The 14,848-nt window shown below is 57.9% G+C and overlaps 1 long non-coding RNA gene across 2 annotated transcripts; it reads right to left on the bottom strand.

Annotated features, from left to right (window-relative positions):
- Positions 1-3,223: 3,223 nt before the first annotated feature.
- On the bottom strand, positions 3,224-5,709 carry LOC101670239. Of its 2 annotated transcripts, XR_199784.3 has the most exons (3): positions 4,824-5,634; positions 4,464-4,649; positions 3,224-3,596 (listed from the first exon to the last, which is right to left on the bottom strand). It is a non-coding gene; the product is annotated as an uncharacterized LOC101670239 (long non-coding RNA). The 2 variants fall into 2 exon arrangements; XR_006607448.1 differs by lacking the exon at positions 4,464-4,649 and having other exon boundaries at positions 4,824-5,709.
- Between the last annotated feature and the right edge of the window lie 9,139 nt (positions 5,710-14,848).

Here is a 14,848-nt window from a genome sequence, read left to right on the forward strand (position 1 = left end):
CTGTCTGCTCCCAGGCCCTCTCCCCTCCTGACTCTCCCAAGAGACCCTTGCATTTGTTCCCTCTGCTGGGAACGCCGTTCCTCTCGCTCTTGGCTGGGCTGCTTCTCACGGGTCTCCCTTCCTCCCAGGCAGCCCCCAGCTCTCTGCAGCGTGTGCCCCTCTCTGGCCTTGAACCAGCACAAGGCCACTCTCCACAATGGCACTTAGCACTGTCTGTGAGCATCTTTCTCCCTGGGCTTCTCTCTGCTTGTCACCACCTGGCTCTCTTCTCCATAGAAAGCTCCGTGCAGGTCAGGCCTGCAGGCCTGCATCTGGTTTGCTTATCATCGCCTCCCAGTGCCTCCCAGGGCCTCCCAGTCCCTCCCCAGTGCATAGCTTGAAAGAATCGCTGCGTTACCAGCGCCTAGAACAAGGCTAAGCATAGAGCACACACAGCAGTGAATGAATGAATGAACGGGCGGATGAAGCAACGACTGACCGAGTGAGAAAATGAGCTTTGGAATGAGCCTCGGAGTCAGACGACCGGGGCGGTGCCCTTACCTGCTCACACACCTGCATCAATGACTTAGCCTCTCTGGGCCTTAGTTTCTTCATCTGAGAGAGGGGGCTACTAGTAGAGTCTACCTCTCGGGGGCCTACGGGGATCAAGCGGCAGTGTGTAAGAGCTGCAAGTGTGCGCCCTAGGAGGATCAGACAGTATTTTCAGAAATGCCAACTCTCGATCCCCCCCCCCACCCCCACCGCTCTTTGCCTCCGGAGACGGAACCTCCCACCGTTCACGACGACGCAGTCATCCTCGGCTCTTCTTCCTTCCACACCCACGGCCCATCCTCTGGCAAATCCTGATGGGTTTTCTTAAAATACACCCCACATCCAGCCATTTTTATCTCCCCACCGTTGCTGTCCCCGACCAGGCCACCACCATCTCTGGCCCGGACTCCATCGGCCCCTAACTGCTTTCCCGGCTTCCCTCCGGCTCCTGCAGTCTGTGCTCTGCTCACAGAATCCAGAAATTCTTTAAAAACACAACTCAGCCCTGGGCTCACTCTTGCCCTCCGCTCTGCATGGGCTCCTAGGCGTACCTAGAAAAAAAAATCCGAGGTTTCAAGGTGACCTGTGTGCTCCGCTTGCTGCTTCATGGCTCAGGGCAGCAGGACGTGCCACCTCAGGTCCTTGGCACTTGCTGTCCCTCCTGCTGCAGACCTCTCCTGGGGCTCACTCCCTCCCTGCACCGGGTCCATGGTCACCCCCTGACCTCAGTGAGCCTCGTTTCGGAACTCCAGCCCAGCCCTTCATCACCTGCTTTCCTTCTTGGGTCCTGGGATGGGCCTCTTTCTTTGTGCTTTGTCTCTCTCTTCCCTAGAACATGAGCCACGCCAGTGTGGCAAGCCGATCCTGCTGCCCGCTGCTTTCTGGGGCATGGGATGGTGCCTGGCAAGGGCATGAGCTCATGGACGGTCACAACGAGACACACAAATGAATGAGGACTGTGGTCATTATCAGTTGTCCTCTTCGAAAGCTAGAGAAAAGCAGGCTGAGAGGGGAGGTAATGTAATTGTGTCTAGTAAGAAATACACCGGCAGCCTGAGCCTGCCTGTCTTCTGCTGGAGACCAGTTGGTTTTCTGGGGTCGGGGCTGGGCCGGCCTCTGCTATTGGCTCCCGCAGAAAGGCCAGGCCAGGCTGACTCGGCTCTCGCTCCTCTGTGAAAGGGAGGAGGCAGAAGCAGAGGGAGCCCCCACCCCCACCCCTGCTCCTCCTCAGGACTGAAACGGTCCCAGAACGAGATTCCTGGCAACCAGGTCCTTCCCAGGGATCAGGTCCAATGCAAGACCAGCACGTGAAGGGGTCTGCTTGAGGCCTCACAGCTGGTACAGCAGAGCCTTCCAGAAGAGTGTTTGGCTCTTCCTCTTCCAATGGCATTAACTTGGCACCAAAGTGCTGGGGTCCTCTTTCTCTTTTCCCTGTTTCTTCGGCTGGATGTTTCCAGACAGCCCTTCCCTCCGGGAAGATTCCCGGTGTCCGGAGTGCCTTGTGAACTGGCCACTGTCCCTGGGTAGCTCCTGCAGTTTGAGGTCCAGGGCTGAAGCCTGGTCTCATCCCCTTCTCTATTTGTCCCATCTCTGCCACCCCCACCCCCACCCCATCACCCTTCCCCCACCGTCTCCAACAGCACCGCTGTTAGCAGGGAAACTGCCTCTTCTTAAAAACATGTAGAAGTCCTACCCCCCTGCCCCCACTTCAGAATGTGACCTTTTTGGGGAGAGGGTCTTTACAGAGGTGATCAAGCTAAGATCAGATCAGTAGGGGGGGCCCTAATTCAATATGACAGCATCCTTCTAGAAAGGGCGGTGTGGACACACGGTCAGACTCACACAGAGGGAAGACGATGTGAAGATGCACAGAGGACACCATGGGAGGGCAGACACTAGAGGATGAGAATGAGGCATGCAGAAGCCAAGGGAGCCCTGGGGCCCTAGAAGCCCTGAGAGAGGCCTGGAGCGGGTCCCCTCCCCCCACAACTTTGAGGGCTCACAGCCCTGCTGATTTGGATTCCTGGTCTCCAGAACTCTTCGACACTACATTCCAGTTGTCCTAAGTTGCACGGGTTGTGGTAGATTGTTAGGCAACTCCAGGAAATGAATACAGCCGCTCTCAGCATCACGAGCACCGCCCTTGTCACGGCCACTGTCACCGCGGCATCCCACCCGCATCCCCACTCTATTGGTTTCCTGGGGCTGCCTAACGAATGACACAACTTGGTGGCTGAAACCAAGATCATTCTCAGACTCTTCGAGGCCAGAGGGCCAAAATGAAGGGGTCAGCGGGGCTGTGTCGCTTCCCAAGACCCTGGCAAGAATCCTTCCCTGTTTCTTCCCATTTCAGGGGACTCCAGGTGTTCCCTGGCTTGTGGCTGCATCACTCCCCTCCCTGCGTCAGTCTGCACTTGGCCTTCTCCCCTTCCGTATCCCGCTCTTCTCTTCTGTCTCATATAAGGACACTCGTGATGGCACCGAGTGATTACTTGGGTAATCTAGGATGATCTCATGTCAGTATCCTTAACTTCATGACATCTACAAAAATCCTTTTTCCAACTCAGGTCACATTCACAGGTTCCAGGGATGAGGATGTGGACGTATCTTTGCGGGGGGACACCAGTCAACCCATGACAACCAAGAGCATCCCCCCACCCTTCTTCACCATCAGCAACATCGCCACCATTAATTAAGTATTAGTATGTTCCCGGGTTAGTCCCAGGACTTTCCTTGGAGCACCTTTATTCCTTAAGACAACCCAGGGCTGGTACTGTCATCCCCACTTAACACATAAGACCGTGGCGGCCCAGAGAGAAGAATTCATTTGTCCTGGGTCTCACGTAGACGTATGTACTTGAACTCAGGAAGTCTGACTTCAGATCCTCCTGCCCCCCAGCTCCTGAACTTCTGGGCGTGCAGATAATTCTACACAAGGATCAGAGTCGGGGTCCTGAGCACTCTAAAGGAAAGCGAGGCTCCTGGGTCCTGGTCCAGGTTCCGTCTTTAACCAGTGGCAGATCTCTGCCAAGTTTCTTCCCCTCTCTGGGCCTCAGTTTGCCCACCTGTAAAATAGGGAAGCAGGAGTGGTTGGTTTGCATCATCTCCAAGGTCCTTCTCGCTCTGGATGACGCTGGGTGTCATCTGTCCTCTCAGTCCTGTTCAAACACTGCCCAGGGCCAGGACTCTCACATCAGCCAAACTCTGAACCGGCTGCCAGAGATGAGTTTTGCTTGGAAGGCCAGCCCAGGGGGAGGAGTGGAGGGCGGTGCTGCCTTCCCATATCAAGGAGCTGGCAGCAAAGGACTGGGGGTGGGGGTACTCTCTTTTCTTGGAGCCTAGGACTTTTGATTCATGCATTCAGGGAGGGCTCCAAAGCTGAGAGCTGGTGGATGCTGCGGACAGAGCTGAAGATAACTTTATGTTGCTGACACCCCCCCCAGACCCAGGGGCTTTAGTTGGGGACCAGATTGTCGCTTTAGACTCCAGAGAGCTGGAGAGGAGATCCGGGGCCTGGAAAATCCCCGGCTGATTATCTCAGGCCAAGAGACCAGGAGAGGCTACAGGGACCGAATCCCAAGCTTCCTGTCCTTGGAAGGGGGATAAAAACTCAAAATAGGTTGCCAGTGGGGGTGGGGTGGGGGGCTCTGAAAGTTAGGTTTCTAAAACCTGGTCTGTTCATTAGGAGTCATTGGTTTAAAAGTATAAACATCTTTTTAAAAATCCTCTTTATAATGTGAACTGCAGAGTCCCTTTTTTCCTCTGGCCTCTGTCTGGAGCAGCAATTGCCTTTCAGCTAATAATGTTCAAGAGTGGGGAGTTGAGTTAGGGACAGAATTGCAAACTTTAATTAGCAGGATGAGATTAGCATCCCAGCAGGGGCCTGGGGGCTGGGGGCGTCCTTCAGGCCCATCAGATCCCTGTGGACTCACCTCCCACAAACCCCCCAGCTGAAGGCTCCGGTGGGGTAAGCAGGAGCCAGGCCAGCCAGAGCTTAGACCTGCCGAGTTAATCTTGCCTTGCTGGGCCTCCAGCTGAGCCTCACCCTGGTCCAAGGCTCCCAGTCCAGCCACTGGCTTTCGTTCCCCAGCCTCTGCCGGCTTTGTCCCTGCGGGTGTCTAAGCAGAATAAAAAAAACTGGCTGTGTAACCTTGGGGCGGTTGCTCACCCTCTCAGGGTACGGGAATCTAAGTAGGGAGGCGGGGAGGTGTGTTGGAAGCCAAGCCCCAGCGCGGGTGGAGGACTGCGACCCTCCTCCCGGCACACCCGGGGCTCACGCACCACCAACCTACCCTTGCTCGGCTCAGGCAATGCTGAGAATTTTCTGGTCTTTATCTGGTTTAGTTTTAAGTGCTTCCAACGGCAGCCGAGCTGTTCCACCACAGTCCCCAGGAAATTGGTCCACGTAGGACGGAGCCTTCCCGAGAATGAAGTCATCTGTTCCTTTTTTTATTTTTTGTTGCCTCTCTCCTTCAGCACGAGTCCCCCGGCCTCTGCAGTCTCTCCGGGCGCACACACGCCCCGCGGCGGGGCTCGGCCGGGCCGGCGGGGAGGGGGGAGGAGGGGCGAGGGGCAGGACCCCCGTGGGGGCCGCTTCTGCCCGGGGGTCGCCCCCTCGCCGCCCCGCCCCCACCCGCGACTTCCCCGGGCCCGCCCGAAAGGTGAGCTCCCGGGAGGCCGCCCGCGCTCCGGCGTGGCCCGCTCGGCAAACAATAACAGTAAATAACGCTCCCTTGTCAACGTAATAAAAACGGAAACGGTTACAATGTTTTTTAATAAGCGTCCCCCATCAATCTGCCTCCCTCCGCCCTCGCTCCCGGGCCGCGGGCACCGGCGGAGAGGGGCGGGGAAGCCGGGGGAAGGCTGGGGCGCCGGGGCGCGCTGGCTGGACCGGGGCGCCGGCGGAGGACGCCGCCGAGGGAGGCGGGGGGAGCGGCAGCGCAGCAAGTGAGAGACGAGGGGGCGCGGGCGGCCGGGGTCACGCGCGCCAGCCGAGCCGGGAAGCGGCCGCGGTGAGTAACACAGTTGCCATGGCGACGTGGCCGCGAGGAACAGGAAGCGGCAGAAATAGCAGCCGCCGCAGCCCACGCCGCCCGGCCCCTCCCCCCCGCGAGCCCGTTGCCACGGAGACCGGCTGGAGCGAGGCTGCGCGGGCGGCCGCGGCCTCCTGCGCCCCGGCCCGCGCATGCGCCCCGGGGCCTGCCCCGCGCGGGCGGCGCAGCGGCACCCGCTGCAGCCCCGGCGCCGCGTGGACCCTGAAGTCGCCCGGCAGCGCGCTAGGGTGCAGAAAAAAAATAATAATAAAAAAAGGAAAACTGTTTGTTGTCCGCCTTTGGGAGGCAGCCCCGCCTTTGTTCCTGGCGGGCTGATCGGTTTCCCGGCGCTGGAAGCCCGAGCCGAGGGGGCAGGGACGATTCAGCCGGTGTCCCCACTGTTCTCTGAGCGCCGGGCCGCGCGTCCGGGTCGCCGAGGGGATCCCTGGGCTGCCTGCCGCTCTCTCTGAGCCTGACCTCCCTCCGGGAGTAGGGGACTTCTTCTAGGTGATGCCTAGGGACGCCCCACCCCCACCCCCCGGGTTTCCCTGCTCCTTTTCTCTTCGCGTGCCCTTCCCCGGATCCTAACCGGCAGAGAGCTCGGAGGGAGAAATGAAATCCCGCCAAACCCAGGCTCCCTCTCCAGTTTCCTGGTCGCCAGAAAACTCTGAAACAGTCCACCCCCTTCCCCCAAGGAAGTTGAGGGAAACCTAAATGTTTCATAAACAAAAGCACTCTCCAACAACTTGTTTACGGGAGAGGGAGAGCGTGTGTGTGTGTGTGTGTGTGTGTGTGTGTGTGTGTGTCGCTCGCTCTCTGAGACTGTTTGTGGGGGATTTTTTTTTTTTCTTTCCAGATTTTGTTTGGTTTGTTTTTAATAAGGGTCAGAGGTCTGGGTTTCTGCGGGGAAGGGGAAGGGTCATCTCTGATGGACAGGTCAGGGGGTCCCAGGAGGACAGGTCACGGGGCCTGCGGAGCTGGGACAGAGGCCATGAGCCAGAGCCTCCCCATCTGGCACAGGTCCTCGCAGGCAGGGGCGATGCCAGTGGGTGCTAGGCCCTCAGGGATGCTCCCCAGGGTATGGCTCGGAGGTAGGGGTGGGGGACGGCCAAGGACTCTGGACCTATCTCCCCTGGGTGGGACAGTTGTCATTTTACTGGCTCCTGCCCTGGTCACACTGGCCAAGAGGGAAGGCAAGCAGAGTAGCCCATGTCTCTGGGGTTTTCTCTCATGGAAAGGGTTGGCTTCTGTTTTTTGTATGGGGTGAACTCAGCATTGCAGTGCCCAGGTTGACCAGATGGAAATGTAGGCAGCCAGTGTGTGAGGAAGGGGGCAGGGGACTGCTGCTTCAGACCTCCCACTCTTCTCCTTCCCCTCTGCCCCCAGCCAGCCTGGTCCCCCTTGTGGCCTTGTACTGGCTGGTGGGTTTGGGCCACTCAGCCTCCATGGAGCGGAGGAGAGAATGGAGGACAAGGGGTGCTGTGCCTTCCTTCCTCCTCCTGCCACCTTTCCACACCGGGGAGAGGGTGCCCAGCCCTGAAGGGGAAGCTTCTGCCTGACGTCCACTGTGGCCCACTTAGCATCATTATCAGCCGTCTCCTTTTAGGAAGAAACGAAGACACAGTTAGAAGGCAGCTGGGAGCAGTTGCTACAGCAAGGAGAAGACCCCACTTCTGTCCAAGGACAGTAGCTGGTGCTGAGAACCAGGCCTTCAGAGCCAGAGCTTGGGCCCCCCTGAAGCTTGATTGAGCACGTGGCTGATGGGACAGTGACACGCCACCTCCTACGTTGTGATCATTTCTTGAGGTGACGCATAAAAGCTCCGAGCAGCAACTGACACAGAGTAGGTCCTCAGAACAGGGCAACTGTTAGGGGAACTGGAAGGGATATACCACTCTCCCTGGCGTGACCCAGATTGCCACCCTGGAGCCTTGAGACTATGCGCTTGGCTCTCTCCTAGGGCAGGTCCGTCTTTGTCACGGGCTCTGCCACCAACTGACAGTACAGCCCAAGGCAAGTCAATTACCTTCTCTGGACCTCAGTTTTACCCTCTGGTAAATGGGACAACATCACAACAACCACTGGTTGTGGATTACCCGGTGCCAGGCCCTACACCAGGGTCTGGACATTTCCTTACCTAATTTAGCCTTCAGATCAGCCCTCGTGAGGACCATCACGATACATGCCACGATATGTGCTCCTGATTTCCCAGGTGAGAGGACAGGGCCTTAGACAGGTGAAGCCACTTGTTGGGGATCCCAAGGCTGGAAGGTGGCACAGGACACAAGGTGGTCGAGGCCTGGACTGTCACGCACCCCTGGAAGCAAGCATCGTGTTTGTTACTGCACATCCTCTGATCTTTTCCCGATGCAGGCCATGGCTCCCTCTGCATCCGTGGGTTCAGCCGTTCTGGATTCTTTGGAAACTGGCAGGGACTCGGCTCCCTTAGTGAAAGATCCCCTTGGGGGCCCATGAGGGGCGGCTCGAGGAGAGTCAGCGGGCCCCTCGCAGTCTCTGTCACCGACCCGCAGTGCCCAGCCGCTCTCCCAGCCCTCTTGTCCCTTCCTGCCACTTACGCTGAAGGGTTGGGGTCCCTAACACACCCAGGTGGACGTGTGGCATCCAGATGGTGCAGTTAATTGCGCTGGAAACTGTAAATCTCTGTTATTATCCCCGCTCCCCCTCTGCTCTGCTGTGCTGTCACCTCAAGGCACTGGAGGAGGGGTGGGGGGGTCGGGGTGGAAGAGGCGCCCCTCCAGCCCCACCCACCGACCCAGGCTTTGTTCCTGCTCAGCAGCCAGGGAGGAAATTGCCCAGTTGTGACGTCCACGGCCTGCTTTTGAATCTTGCCCCATCACCACCTCCTCCTCCATAAATTAGGGAGGCTTCCAGCACCTGCCCATCCCAGAGGAAGGGTCTGGTGGCTGATGTGGGTGAGAGCTCCCCCCTGCCTGGCTCCAGAGGGACCTCGGCATGTTACTGGTTTATGGCAAGGATTTCTTCTGCGTTGAGCGATATAATGCGTTCGCTCAGTGAATTCTTGGGCAAACACATTTTTAGCCCATTTCATGAGGAAGCGGCAACTCAGAGAAGGCAAGTGAATGGCGGAAGGCTACACAGCTGATTAGCAGAGGAACTAGGATTAAAGAAGGCAGCCCTGTGTGGTTCTAAAGCCTTGCAGGGACCTGAGGTTCCTAGTCTCCCCACTGGAGTCCTTCTGGGGCTCTAAACCAAGGTCTGCGGGGATAGCAACATTAGCCCTGCCTGGAGCTGGCAAATTAAAAAAAAAAAAAAAAAAAGAACACAGGAATGCCAGGTCCCCAGCTTCTCTATCTGTACCACGGGGTGGTTGGCGGATGGACATGCTGAGAGATCTCCTACATCTGCGGTCTTGGGATGCCTATGAGGCTGAGGCTGCTGGAGGCTGGGAGAGGAAGTGAGAACGGGGCCTGGGACAGCTAGAGCACCCCAAGGGGAGGCCACCTCTGCTGTCTTCGGAGGGTTGTTGGCTCCACTGGGAGATCACATTGCCAGGCACCTCCCCCTGGATGCTCTCCCAGAACAAGGCAGGCAAGAGGGAAGAGAGTGGGGAACGTGAGGAACCCAGGAAGGGGCAGAGGGGTTGAGCCCCTTGACCAGTGTGAGTCTGGGCTCTGCAGAGGCCCTGGAAGGGAGGGCCCCCACAGCCCAAGGGCTGGAACCTAGAGACAGTGGCCTGAGCAGAAGATTCGGGCCAAACCTTGGTGTTCAGCAAAAAGCAGAAGGAAAACAAGAACAGACCTGGGCTGGGAAAACTGGACTGGCCGGTGGACCCAGAAAACAGATGTGCTAAGTCTCCAGGAGCCTGACTTAGGGGTTCAGGGCACTGAGACTGTGCTACCCGCCTCTCTTAAAAAAAAAAAAGAAATTCTTTGTGGCTCTCAGTCACCCTTAAGAGGAAGTCCAAACTCCTTAGAGGCAGCCCATGCTGCTGGGGCAGAGTTAGGAGCCTGAGTCCGAGTGCCAACCTGACCACTGTCTGCTGTGTGACCGCCAGCAGCTTACCTCACCTCTCTGGGCCTCAGTTCCTCATCCACCCACAGGGATGATAACAGTAGCCATCTAATGGGATCGTTGGCGAGTTCAGTGAGTCTTAGTGCCTGAAGCAGGCTTAGCACGGGGCTGGATACACCGTAAATGTTCAGTAGTGGGGTGGTTACTCTTATGATTACTTTTATTGGCTCTAAACTTGGCAGAGCACGAACCAGAAGGCCTTGAGTACTTGAACCCTAGTCAGCCGCGCCTGTCTCATCAGCTCCACACTTGGAGTCGAGGCTGCCTTCTCCTCCTCTCCCGTGGAAAACTTTGTTCGCTCGCGCCACTGGGCTTTTGCTTGTGCTGCACCCTCCGCCAGGAATGCCCTGTCCTCTCCACATTGCCTTCAGACCGTGGCCAATCATGGCTCCGGGAACCATCCTCCTGTCTAGTCGCTTCCAGAGTTCTGTGCTCACAGAGCCAAGTGGCAGGTGTCCCGGTGTGGCGGGCATGTTTACCTCCTGTCTGAGGCACGAGAGCCATGGCTGGTCCATTTTCCCGTCCTCGGTGCATTTACCTGTCCTCGGTGCCCAGCCCGTGCACCACAGAGTAGGTGCTCCTTAGAGTGGGCTGGATGTTCGGATGTTCCCCTCCCCAAGCGGGGAGCATGCGCAGACAGCTCCGCTCCTGCTCTCCTTCCTTATCAAGGAGAAACAGGATGTCTCAGTGCTTCTCTGATGATTCCCAGGGGAGAAGCTTCTGTGAAATGCTGGGGTTTCCGAGTTAGAGCTCCGTGTGAGGGGCAGGCATGGGGGCTCCATGGAGGGTCAGAGGAGGCCTTCTTACATCCGCTCCTCCCAGCTCCTCCGCACTTCTCCTAGCCCCTCCCCTGCATTACCTCCCCTGCCTTCTCCTCCTGGCCTGGGCTGAGGGCTGATCTTGGAGGAGGTCGGGGAGGAACAGAGAGCCGGGGGTAGGGGGGGGCAACAGGTTCCCAGATCCTATGGGAGCTGCTGGGGTCAGAGAGGGTGTCCCTGGTCCTGCCCTGTGAGCAGTCTGCAGTGCGGGGACAGCCAGGGCTGGGGAACTCTGAGGCCAGCCTGGCTGGGCCCTTGTCCCGGCTGCTCTCACTGTCCCTGTCTGGCCGCTAGGCCTTGGGAGTCAGCCAGGCCCCAACACCGCCGCTCCCCCCGCCCCCCAGCCTGGCAGAGGGGCGGATATTGCTACCGTCTGGTGGGATGCTCTTTTCCCCACCATCAGCCCTGGACCGAGGGTCCCTGCAGGATGCCTGAGTTGAAGAGAGTCCAGGGGAATTCAGCCCTTTCATTCAGCAGATGAGAAAGCTGAGCGCTCCCCCCACCACCACCATTCTACCTAGGAGGGAGAGGGGCTTGTTCAAGGTCACATGGTGAATCCAGTGTTCCTTTCTGTAGCTTGCTGCCCTACCAGGAGAGGAGAAGATCCATAGACTTTGGCTTTGACCTTGAAGAAATGGAAAAACTTGGACCTTAACGATAGCAGATTACCATGGCTAAGCTGTGGGCAGACTGTGTGACCTCGGGCATGTTGCCTGAACTCTCTGAGCCTCATACCCTGATGAGATGAGGATTCTGTGAGATGGCCACTGTACCGTGCCTGGTAGACCTCCTGGAACTAACCAAACTCTGAGTGAGCAGAGATTTCTTATGATGAGGGAGCAGGTAAGCTTCACGTTGAGCAAACACGACTGGCGAAATGTGTTCTTATGTGGACACGACAATGGCCCTGCCCTTCTTAGGCTGTGGTAAAATCTTCCCCATTGTACAGGGAACCCCTGGGGCTTATCTGGGTACAGGTGAGGGGACCAGGTGAACATCCTGTTCTTTCCCTAGAGGCTGTGACCTTAGGAGAGGGACTTGGGCCTCTGGACCTCAGTTTGCTCATCTGCAAAGTGGGGACTCTGGCCCTTCCCTCCAAGGGCTGCTGTGGAACTCAGTGAGAGAACTTAGGGGTGTAAGATCTGGTGAGCACAAGCCCCGAACCCCATCTTTTTCACAAACTCAGGATGCCTGTTACGGAGAAAGTGCCTGGTTTTTTATTGTGGGGTTGGCCCAGGAGACTTGGTCTCTGGTCCTATGCTTTCTGGAAGAAATACAGTCCAGAGCTCCAGGGCTGGGGGAGTAGAGTTCCTTGGACCAGGAACGCCCCACCCAGCAGCCCCGCTGGCCACAGCCTGGTCACCAGTGACCACTGGTCCTGGCTCCCCCCCACCCCCTCCCCGGAATTCGGTGATCAGTGGCCTCTCCCCTCCCCCACCCCAGGCGCTGCCCATTTCAGAGTGGGTGGAGAGGGGGGTGGGGTGCACATTTTCCAGGCTCTAGTTCCCTGGCAGCTCCGAAAATTAATTGGCCTTTAATGTGGCATAGTATTTATTTTAATTAGCAGGAAATTGACCAATTTCTTAATAAGGGGCTTTATGGAGGTTCTGCATTTGGGGTGGGTGGTATGTGAGTGTTGAGGGGATTTGGTGATCTAGCAAGAATGATCCCTCCAGCCCAAGAGGGGACTCCGGGCACTGAAGAACTCTGACCCGTCTGGTGGCCATCCTCCCGTGTGGGATTGAGAGGGACTAGTGAGAGCCCACAAGTGAGGGGTCCCCTGCCTGTGGGTCCAGCCAAGAGGTGGTGAAGGAGAGCACTCTGGGCCAGGGGACCCACAGAAGACCAGGCTACATGCCTGTCAGGGGTCTGACAGCCTTGAATTCAGCTTTTGACCTTGGTCTGTGGGGGTCCTGGGACTACATCATTGATCCCCAGGCATGACTATGCCTCTGGGCCTTCACAACATCCACTCCCCGTTTGAGCGACTGAAAGTGTAACTCAGTAGGGATTTCTTAAAGGACCTTTTCTTTGGTCTGATGGCATTGGCCCGGTCCTCCAGCCTGCGTGCCCCTGGCTATGGTACCCCACTTTACAGATGTGGGCGCGCTGGCTGAGAGGGATGCTGTGTTTTGCCTTGTCCTCCAGGTAGTCCTTACCCACCCACCCCGTGAGGACCCAGGGGAGGGTGCGCTGACCTCCCACGAGCTCAGGGGCCCCATCCAGCTGGGCAGCACCCTGCACCTTTCCTTCGGAGCCTACTGGCAGTGATAATGACCTCATCCTGTGTGTTACCGGCACTATTAGTCCCCCAAAGGCAGGTACTGCGTCTGTCTGTCCGTCTGTCTGTGAGCACAGGTTTATGCCCCAGACCTAACTCACCAGTGCCTAACTCACCCTCAGGGAATGGCCTCACCCCCTCTCATTTCCTAGGGGTCTGGCCCAGAAGCAGGTGTGCTCACGCGGCCGATTGGGGTGAAGGGGAGGAGGAGGCTTTTCCCTGTCCAGCCTGGATCCAGAAGGGGCTGGGCCGGGTGGCCTCCCAGCGGCTCAGCCTCCGGGCACCCAGGGAGCCAGGCTGCCCGCTGCCCTTGGATCTGGTGGCCATCCTCAAGGGCTCCCTAGGGATCTGCTCTAGCCGCTAGCTGGGGAGAGTGAAGCCATGACCTCCCCGTCCCTTCACGGGAAAGCCATCCCCATGCCTCCTCCCGGCCCCATCCCCACTGAGCTGCTCAGTCCGGAGACATCCCTGGGCTCCTCAGCCCCTCTGTCTGGACTCGGACCCCCCCAGGTTCCATACTGATTTCTATAAAACCATGTACACAGTGCTTTCTTTGAGGCAGGAACTGTTCTAAGCATGTTAGAGAGATTTGTCCTCAGGAAGAAGTAGGTGCTGTTATGTCCCCATTTCCCAGACGAGGAAACTGAGGCACAGAGGCTGCGTGACTGATCACTTCCTCTCAGGCTTTCACTGCCGCCTTCTGGAGTGATGAAGTTAGTTTCTGAGGCTGCCTGGGTGTTTTCTGTGTCCCGCTCGGCAGGCTTCATCCGCCCACGTGGCTTTGCACACACAGGTTCTCTCCCCGCCCCACCCCCAGTGCTGGCGTGAAGGGTGGGGGAGGGACAGGTGGTGGCACCACGGTCCCTGGCACGCTTGAGGCAGCAAGGACGGGGCCCCTGGCCCCAGCCACATCTGGCCTTGGTTTGGTTGGGCCACGGGCAGCTGTGCGGTCCTGGGCCTATGGCTTCACGTCCCTGCCCCAGCCTTCTGACAATGGGGGCAAAACTATTGTTCCGAAGGCTGTAACAAGGAATAAACAAGCCAACTTGTGTCAAGGGCCCCGCATGGTGTCCAGGAGCAATTTTGGATGAATAAAGTTCATATTCCTCCTTTTTCTCCCCAACTTGTCCTTCGAAGCCCAGTTTTCCCAGAAGCCTTTGCCCCACTTCCAGGGCACGGTTCCCAGGGACAGGTGTCCCCAAAGCAGTTTCTGTCTGTGTCACTCAGCCTGATGGTTGGTCACGTGCACTCTGGCCCCCAGACCCTCAGCGTCCCAGGCAGAGGGGAGACCAGGCCAGAGGAAGGCAGGGACTCCGGCATTCTGGGCTCATTCCCTCGTGAGATAAACACTAACTTAGCACCTATTGTGGCCCAGACCTGAGAATGAGACAGACTCCAGGTTCTTCCCCCGCCCGGCCCGTGAGGACTGGGGAGAGGCAGACAAGTGAATCGGCCCCCTTGACTCAGGGACCATTGGGGCTGGGATCAGCAGAGGTGGCGGGCGGGGGGGGGGTTTACCCAGCTGGAGAGTCAGGAGGCTTCGGGAAGAAGTGACATCCAGAGAGAAGCTGGTGGCTGAAGGGAGACCTGTGAGGGGTGCATTCCAGGTGGAGGGGGCCTGAGGCGGGTGTGGCCCTCAAGAGGCGGTGTGGGTCATGGTCACTGTCATGGTCATAAATCCCTCTGGGTGCCATGCTGACAAATGTGAACCAAAAAAGCTGGTCCCCCCCCCCCATTATATCCCCATGCTGGATGGAGGAGAAACAAACATCAACCAAGTAATCAAAGATCATTGCAGAGGGGAAGAGAGAACAAAGCCACCAGACTGGGGGGTGGGGAGAGGGAGGGATAGCAGCCAGGAGCTGGGACTTTCTCCCAAGGGTGGTGGGAGCCGCAGAGGCTGGAACAGGGAGCAGCAGGAGTGGCGCCCCGCCCCCTGCCCCCGACTCCTAGAGCCACGTGGAGTGGGGGAGCAAAGACCCAAGGAGCACTGATGGAACATCCAGGCAAGGGAGGGCGGCTGGGGTCTGATGGTGGCCCCGGGATGAGAGAAGGGAAGAGAGTGGATCTGAGAACGTTCTAGGAGGTGAAGGGACAGATGTGAGCATCACAGCTGGGAGGGTTGGGGACGA

This window comes from Mustela putorius, unplaced genomic scaffold (genome assembly GCF_011764305.1).
Source record: "Mustela putorius furo isolate JIRA1106 unplaced genomic scaffold, ASM1176430v1.1 tig00000596_pilon_pilon_pilon, whole genome shotgun sequence".
Taxonomy (NCBI): Eukaryota; Metazoa; Chordata; class Mammalia; order Carnivora; family Mustelidae; genus Mustela; species Mustela putorius.